The following is an 8,484-nucleotide window of genomic DNA, read 5'->3' as shown; positions in this document are numbered from 1 at the left end:
GAGTGCAATATTAATAACTCTTCACAGAGAAATAGATTTAGTAAAAATGAGAATTTCACCACTTCCACATTCATCACACTAACATACTGAAAACAAAATTTTCAATACCTTTGGACAACAAAACAATAAACATGGCCTGGTAAAATAAGAACTTTCTTCTTTTTTTAACTTGGCAAGCACATCTTGGGAACATTTAAATATATTGCCAAGTCCCATTTTCAACTCTTAAGAAAACAGAAGCATCAGCAGACCTACTAGCATGGACCAAGGCTCTCTATTCCATCTCTGCTGATTAAACTGTCTCTTTTTACAATAAACTTAAACATAAAATTTGTAGTAAACTGTACCAAAATTGTGAATGTTGAAACCTGGTTCTGGCAGCTGGTAGACCTGACTTGGTTTTGCAGAAATTACCACTGGAGAATTAAAGACTCAACTAGAGCACCCAAAAAGTCCTAATTTTCCCAAAGAAACAAGAGCAAAATCAGTACAGTAAGACTTTCTGTTACACTTCTCCATTCCCTTGACATAAAGCTGTTCAGCAGTCTGTATACTGATAGCCTGCAGGATAGGCCAGGTTTAATCTCTTTTTAATTTTCCTGCACTCATACTGCAGTGAGTCATTACTCAGTCTAGAAAGTGAACAGCATGATCTCCTTGTCAACCTAGTTTTCCTGTCTTGCTTTGTCAGTAAAAGAAAAAAAAAAAAGGTCAAATTAAGATTTTACTTCTTATGGTGTAGTCAAGGAGATTAAGTACAGCTTCTTTCCAGCTGATTTTATTAACATTAAAGTTTATAATAGATTATGAACTGCCCTTGAGCTAAACATCCAATTAAAATAACATAAGCACGGAAGAATGTCTGTTACTATGTTTTTCTTAGACAAAATCCTAATTACATTGCCATTATATTTTCCACAGGCATAGCTGTGCTTTCTGACTGGATGGTATGAAAATACATCATCAATTAACATGAATGTATTCTTACAACATCACTGAGAATTAGTCCTACACTAAAAATAAACAAAATCCAAGCCTACTGAGTTATATGCTTCACGGGGACTGAGGATGTTACACTGAACAGTGACTCTTCATCCTCCCAGTACTATAAAATATCCTTAACAAGACACCTCGCTGTTGGATTTCTGAATTGGGGAGTGCTGCTCATTAGTAAAAAGAAAGAGTCTTCCAGCTGCAAAGTAGCAATTTAAAACCCGTTTTATACTGCCTCATATGTTTTTATGTCTGAAAGTGTTACTGTTTGCAACACACATTTGAGGATTTATGTTATGAAAAAAGTGGTATTACCCTCCTAACATCAATTTCTAACTCAACTCACAGAATTCAAACTAGTCATAAAAGACCTGTGCATTCATTGGCTCTTCAGTAATAAACTCTAGCAATTTTCTTACAAATCACAAAAGCATGTCTAGCTTGGCAATTACCTCATCAGAGAATTCACAATTTGCATGCACTCTGTCTTGTATAACATAACACATCATTCTGTTTTATACAAAATCCGTCATAACATAATCAAATATACAGAAAGCAGTTCTATAAATGCTTACCATAAAGGTTTTTGAATAAAACAAAACAAAAAAGATGACAAATGGGGAAGTGCAGTGGGGTACAGCAAATGGCCAGGACTGATACATTTGGAGAAATACTCAAAAAAAGCAAATTCCTGATGAAAATAATTAAAAAAAAAAAAAAAAGACATTGGATTTTACCAATTTACCTAAAGCATTCAGAATTAAGCTGGCCCTTGTTTTATTAAAATGTTTGTTGCCCTCATTTGTGTTTTGAATGGAGGATGTAGGGCTGAAGGGAACAGGGAATGAAGAGTAAAAATCAAAACAAAGTGTTATACTTCAGTTTAATCTCACTGTAAAATGTTACACCTTGAAGGAATGATACCAGCACTATAAAGTTATATATATAACTGGGGTTATTTATGTGGGATAACATTACATTTATTTTTAATAGGATGAATATTAAGAAAATGACTCTTCTGTCAAGGTAGCCTATAGTTCTATTTCATAATTGTGGTGACACCATACAGGAAGATAAACTCTGCCTCACACAATTTCATTTTATGATCAATTTGGAAAAACATTACAGAGCTGTTTGAAACCCACCTAACAGGATTGTTGCATTTGTCTTCTTGGACGTATGCCTACAGGGAGCTGTTATTTCTGTTACAACTGTGCCTAAAAATTCCTATAAAGAGTGAAACCAGACAATGTTTGTTTAAAATACTGAACAAAATGTGGGAAACAACAAAGAACTTTAGAGAGAGATGATAATACAAATAACTTCATTCAAAAACAAGGCAACAAAATTCTTTTTACTTTGATGTGACTGAAGATGTGCAATGTGGGGATGCAAGCAGACACAAAGGGCACTGACACTCAAGTTGAATTGAGATAGGGTTTAGGAGGATGGGTTGAAATGTCACTGCATCTGTCTCAAAACCAGGTAGACTTTGCCTGCTGAGAAAAACTATACACTGTAATGTGCAAATGACCTCACTCGTATACACAGTTCACAAATCTTGTCATAAAGGAAGAAAGGAATAATGTATTGGAACATCATTTTAATAAGCTAAAATACACCAAGACCAGGAATTGGAGACATAATTGGTTATTGTTACTACAACTGCTGTGAATATGCTGAACTGATAAATTGTTTGCTGAAAAATTTCAGCAAGCAAGCAGAAGATTCAGCTATCTTCACTCTGGAAGTTAGTTTTGGTCTTTTTTATTTAGTGTCAGCTGGGTTCTTTAACATTTAAAACATCTATCAACATATTTTCCTTACAGATATCACCAAGAGGAGTTTCTTTCAAAAAGAGGTCTAAATATACAGATACCGAATTGCAGTGACCTCTTTCATCAAACACGCATGTTGTATTTAATCTATTTGTAAAAGGAAAAATGTTAGTTTTCAATAGCTACTTAGCGTAGCTATTCAACAGCTGTTATAAGTTAATATATTTCAACCCATACCAGTTTGAGTTACAGTTACAATGGCGACACAGACCACCTCAACATCACAACAATAAAAAAAAAATCCCATCAAACTAAAAGGATCCTTCTGTATTTACATACTTAGGGAGCATGTAAGTTGCATCAACTCATTTCTACACTTGAATCAAACAAACCTCTTTTTCCCATTTTACAATTCCATCCTTTCTGTCACCCAGCTTACAGAAACTGTAGACATAGGACCCAGTCCTCACTCCTCTTTCCTGGACAGGTGTATAAAAATTCCGTACTGACCCCTAATTTTAAAATGCCTATATTAGAACTATTAACACATTAAATCTATTTTTGTATAAAATAAAATCAGAATCATAATCACTGAATGTTCATCAGTTTCCTTCCCATGCAAGACTCAAAAAAAGAAAGCTTAATTCCTGACTCTATAAACATGAAGACATGAGAAGTAATATACATAATTGTTAGTGTAATGTCTTCATTTGTCTTTGAAAACACTTTATACATGCTTATTGCAATGTATACAGAGGCAACACACCTGCTTGCCAGTGATACTATTCCTAGGTGTATAAAAAATGTAGATGTTTATTGTTCTTATTTCAAATAAGCATTATACAGTTCTTTTTATAAAGGCCATGAAAGACATCAGTGAAATGCACGAGTAACTTTCCAATTTAGGATCAGTGAAAATGACCCAGAATTCATCAGTTCAGACACTACAGTAAAGGCTGTTCACCATAATCAAATAAGATTTTGAGGACATTTAACTTTAGATCTCATTATACCAACACTATTTTTCTAAAGCTGACAGCCACTTGAGAATTATAGTAAGCATGTCATCACGGTCAAAACCCCTCTCATTTACCTATAATCTTACCTTCCAGAGGTGGATTATAAATTCAGTAAGCTCCATATCCCCAAGGGAACAAAGTTGCAAAGAATAAAAACCTGAATAAATACAGTATTTGGAAATACACGGAGCTGAAATACGCATTTCCCAGAAACATTATATAAATTACAACCCAAATTCACAATAATTTTAAGTTTGAAATTTAAGAAGTTAAGTGAAGAGGGTACTGTAGAAAAATATGAAATGATTGTATTTTAAATATATTGCAAGCAAAAAGATCACCCATAGCATAGCACACCATTGTAATAAATTACTTTATCACTTTTCCAACCCTGTCAACACTTCCTCGCACATGCTGCGGTTTTCCCTCAGACAACCTAAGTGATTTCATGTAATGAAATTCCAAATAATCATTTTCAAGTTGTATTTAATTGGAAATTAATGCTGTATTGTGGGCTTGAAGATGGCTTGTATGTTCAAATTCTATTTTTCCATCTATATCAGGTAGATCTAATAAACAGCATTATGTCTCCCTATACACCTTTTTCTTTCTAAAATGCAAGGGAAGAATTAAGCCTGACCTTCCCCAGTTTCTGAGTGTAGATTTCAGTGCTTCTATTCTTTACTAAATTCTGGATGTAATGTTCCTGTTCCTTGCCAAGAAATGAAATTAAAAACAAGTAACATCTATCCCATCCATACTGCATAAATAATCGGTCTTTTGCAATTCTGAACTTCACAAGAGAGTTCAGGATCAAAGGTATGGGACATGGCAGCCTAGGGATGGGGTATTAGAGATTTCAGAGCGCAGAGCCCCAAGCCGGGGCCCAAAATAACCAGGTAGGGCCATTGTGACTCCTGGCTGCTACTATTAAATCAGGTGGGTCTCCTCGATTCTCAGCACAGGCTTCATCCTTTGAATTAAGGAAGGTCAATTAGAAATCAGATTTCCAGTTACAGAAAATACTGTACTTTGCCCAAGGCTCTTCAGTATTCTTTCTATCCCCAAATAACTATTTGATTTGGACACAACAGTTTAGGTAATAGTTAACTATAAAATTTAGGTCTCCCCAGTTCTGGTCAGATTTTTTGAGAGAAGGCATTTTGGGTTTCAGCTGAGTACCTAACTAGCCAAATGTGCACTGGGTGGGTCAGAACTGTGAATAGGAGGTATTTCAGGCACTAAATATGGAACTGAAGTTCATGGCTTTTTCTTGCAATGTATTACCACAGATTTGAGCTATGCTGAAGGTACAGAAGAACACCCCACAATCTGACAATTAAGTAAAAAAAAAAAAGGAAGGGGACTCCTATGCATTATGCACCAGATACATTTAAAGCCTGAGAGGTCAAGAAAGAAAAATAAGAAAGGCAATGTTCACTAAAGTGTTGTGAATATACCCAGAATTTGGAAGTGAAAGTAATGCAAGAAATTCTTTCACAAAACGAATTCCTACATACTATTTTCTTCAGAAGGCACGATCATGCAGACCATGACTACGTCTACAACCTTCCAGCAGAATGCAACATGGGATACGGGAGTCTGCACTAACAAAATCCTCAAAGCAGAACTGCAGCACTCCTGTGACAAACCTCGGATGGAAGTAGTCCAACTAACACTTGTGGGCTCAGCACTGCATGTATCAAATTTGCAGTCTTCTACTCGTAAGAAGTAATTTTTGCTACTAAAAGCAAAACCACCATCACTTACACTAGTGAAGTGCTTTGCACAGATGTTCAAGAACTATGAAAAAAACGTACGTGTCAAGCTGATGTTATCTTGGTTATATTTTCTTTTAAAACAGATGGGCTTCTTTCAAAGCCAATTTTTATATATATTTTAATTATTTCTATTCCATCTGTGCAGTTTAATTACTGACTTACTTTCCTCTTTAGTAAGAGATCCGTCTCCATGTATTTAATCACAGTCCATAGCGAGGAATGCAAATAACTTCATTTTCCTATGAAAATGATGATGCATCTTTTAGAGACAGCACAGGTAGATATGTCATTACAAATAACTAAAAAAAGGTCACAAATAACTAAACAAACTGCAGAGAGTAAGAACTGTAACGGCAGCTCCTTTTACTAGGCCCTAGATTTTACTGGCTAATTGTAAAAAACTTTTGTTGATGAGACAATATAATATATATGCTAATTCAATGCCTGATTCCACCTCGTTTTGAATAAAGCTTGACCAGAACTGCATTACAATTGTGTCTGCAAATCACAAACCTTATGTCTAGGTCTCTGGAAAAGTCTGTCACTCTTTTAATTTAAACACTAAGATGCAATAAATATTCCGCATTCGAACTTGGACAGATTCATTCTGATTTTGATGTAATTCTGCACGCATAGAGAAACTGGCAGCACTCCCCCTTAAGAATGTGTCTTTGTGTTTGTAAAGCCATAGAACATAAAGTGGGTCCTGTTATGAACATTCTTGAGATTTTAACACGACCCTGTCTAAATGGCACAGGTGCTTGAACAGTCATAAGGAAACACAGCAACAGTGAAGAAACAGTACGACTCATTCAGTTCACCATTCACAGTTGGGAGGTTACGTATGTGAATATATGAAATTCAGAAAAACGGTGTGGTTAACTCCTTAGAACTGATCACCCCGATTAGTAAAACTAGCATGGTTGCTTTAACAGACGAAATATTTTCCGGTAATTTTTAATCCTGGCTTTTCTACACATGTGAGATGTGTCCAACCAAAAAGAGTGTAAAACATCAGAAGCATTTATCACTACAGCTCATAAATAATTTCCTCTCCATAAGCAATTGCCAAGAAGTAACTACATTTCAACAGCAACATTCTAATGTAAGCAAAACGATGTACGAAGCCTGCAGAAAAGCAGTGATATTGCCATAGGCTAATATGTATATCAACACAAATTTTGAAAGTCTTTTAAGAATGCTTGTTACTTTTCAACAGGCTGATAGAAATGGGATCAAATTGTACCCCAAAAGAGACATCTATTACATTTGACCTAGCAACAGTCTCACTGATATATAATAATAACGGTGATGGAAGAAAGCAAAAACTACAGGCTTCCACTCTTTGTAAACAGCAGCTGCATTTAATTTACATCAGGGCTGCTGTGAAATATAGTAACTTCCTAACCACCTAATGACAGCTGAAGTGTTTTATTAGAAAGCGAAACAACTGAGAAGATCTTCCCCCAGGAACTGACAGATTGCACAGGTCGAAGTGCATTTCTGACCGAGAACACAGGGTTTATGTTAACTAAATTATTATCCCTTTCACTGTAATCACTACCACGGAAAAACTATAGTTTGATGTGCGTGATCTTAATTTTAGATTAAGATCAATTATTATCCCTTTCACTGTAATCACTACCACAGAAAAACTATAGTTTGATGTGCTTGATCTTAATTTTAGATTAAGATCATGCTTTCAGACCGATTAGCACTGTGGTACATACAGCACTAGGAAGTCTTTCAAAAATAAATCATTCATCAGGCAAATTTACCTCATTCGGTCCCGTTAAGTCAGGGTGAGGGCTTTGCTGGAGCAGTTAGTTCAAGTTACTATACCTCAATCACTCTCCTTGCTTTAGCCCAAGTGAAAGCAGTCATCCTATGAATCAATACTGAAGCCAGCATGATTGATTGAGATCTAAAGCATCCCTGTAACTCCAGCTTCCACAGCTTCCTTAAATTACTGTTGTCAGCATCTTGTGGGTTTAGGGTTCCCTTCCACACTGTGACCTGGGCTGCCTGACATTAGCTTAAATCACCACTTAAATCAAAGATTTTTGTACAGAAAATGGGTAAAAGTCAAGACCACTGATTGTCCCTCTTCATTATCTGGAGTAATGCAGAGAAAAGAGAAAGAGGATTCCTGCAGTGATGGGATAAAACAGATCACACAGTATTAGACAACAATGGGAATGGATTGCTGGTGGCGCTGTACACATAGGGATGCTTTCGTGTGGGCGTATGTGCTGCCTGCTGCAGGTTTATCAGCCCAAGCACCACACTGCCCTAAAGCATTTGTACCGCTTCTCCAGCTGGAAGCCATAGGGCAGTGCCTGTGAAGGTGGCGCTGGAGCAAATACATCCTGTCTGCCCTGAGCCATCTTAGCACAGAAAAAGCTCTGTGAGTCTGTCTGTGCCCCACTCAATTTACAGCTCAGATAATCCAGCCTTGATTAATTCAAGCGAGAACCCTGCAAGAGAGCTGGAGCACAGAGATGACCTCTAAGCCAGCTGCACCATCTATCACATGAGAATATGAACTGCAGCAGCAGTCTCCTGTTGCTTGCAGAAGCACCACTTCCTGCAGTGATCATTTTAAATCTGAAGGACTGTAGACCACTAACCCAAGTCCAAAGCTGGTTTTATGTGTATATTCAAATTTGCAGGTGTGTTCTTTGTCAATTGCTGCCTGAGCAATGGAAATGACAAAATCCACCAGCTGCAAAGTGCAAGTGATTTCTCTGATCCTTCTGGTGTGACAACTGGAGAGACGATTACTCATGGTCTTACACGTAGGCGTGTCTACCCCAATTTCCGGAGAGTTTGCAAAAGGCTTTTAAATATTTCTCCCTTTACTCACAACGGAGGGTACATACATATAGAAAATGAGAATGACAAAGCAGTATA

The sequence above is a fragment of the Buceros rhinoceros genome, unplaced genomic scaffold (genome assembly GCF_000710305.1).
Source record: "Buceros rhinoceros silvestris isolate BGI_N320 unplaced genomic scaffold, ASM71030v1 scaffold4295, whole genome shotgun sequence".
Classification (NCBI taxonomy): Eukaryota; Metazoa; Chordata; class Aves; order Bucerotiformes; family Bucerotidae; genus Buceros; species Buceros rhinoceros.
Note: the sequence above shows the minus strand (reverse complement) of the source record.